Genomic DNA, 719 nt, shown 5'->3' on the forward strand with positions numbered 1-719 from the left:
CAGCAGGAGCCCTGGATTTGGCCTGCTGGTAGACTTTGGTGAAAAAAAGACCTTTCAGAGACCCGAAGGGCTCAACACGTGGCTTTATGCAGCATGGGGGCCGTTCACGGGCACAGAGGGTGGCTGAGAGCAACCCTGCAGCCTCCTGCCCCAGGCACGGTGTGGGATCTCCCCCATCCCCATCCCATGAACCTCCTTCCCTCTAAGCTGCACTAGATCCCGTGGGTCTTTATCAAAAACCACTGCGTACATTCAGTGCCTGGAGCTCCCTCAGCCATGGACTATGAATTCTTGCTAAATATATATTTAAGGGAGTCGTGGGGATATTTTTAAATGACCCCTGAAGCTATTTCTGCTTAATTTCCCTTACTTTTCCTCCATGTCTCTCCCTGATCCTCTCCTCCACCGAGGACGAGAGCTCATTTTCATCTCTCCTGTCTGGGAGATGGGGTGCCTGACTGTCTGAAGACAAAGAACAGACCAAAAAAGAGTAGACACGGCTGAGCAAGAATAGCAGCCAGGGCTGGCCCAGGGCACAGCACAGCAGGGTCCATCCCCCCCTTCCTGCTTCGGGGGGCTGCTAACCACCAGCCAAGAGCAACCAGGGTGAGATATTCCCCTCTGCAGCCCTGCCCGGGCACCCAATGGGGCTTTCAGCCCCTCTGTAGTCTTCAACTCGATTAAACCGATGCGATCAGGATGAGATCTGCTCATGGTCC

The sequence above is a fragment of the Egretta garzetta genome, unplaced genomic scaffold (genome assembly GCF_000687185.1).
Source record: "Egretta garzetta isolate BGI_Z169 unplaced genomic scaffold, ASM68718v1 scaffold688, whole genome shotgun sequence".
NCBI classification, from domain to species: Eukaryota; Metazoa; Chordata; class Aves; order Pelecaniformes; family Ardeidae; genus Egretta; species Egretta garzetta.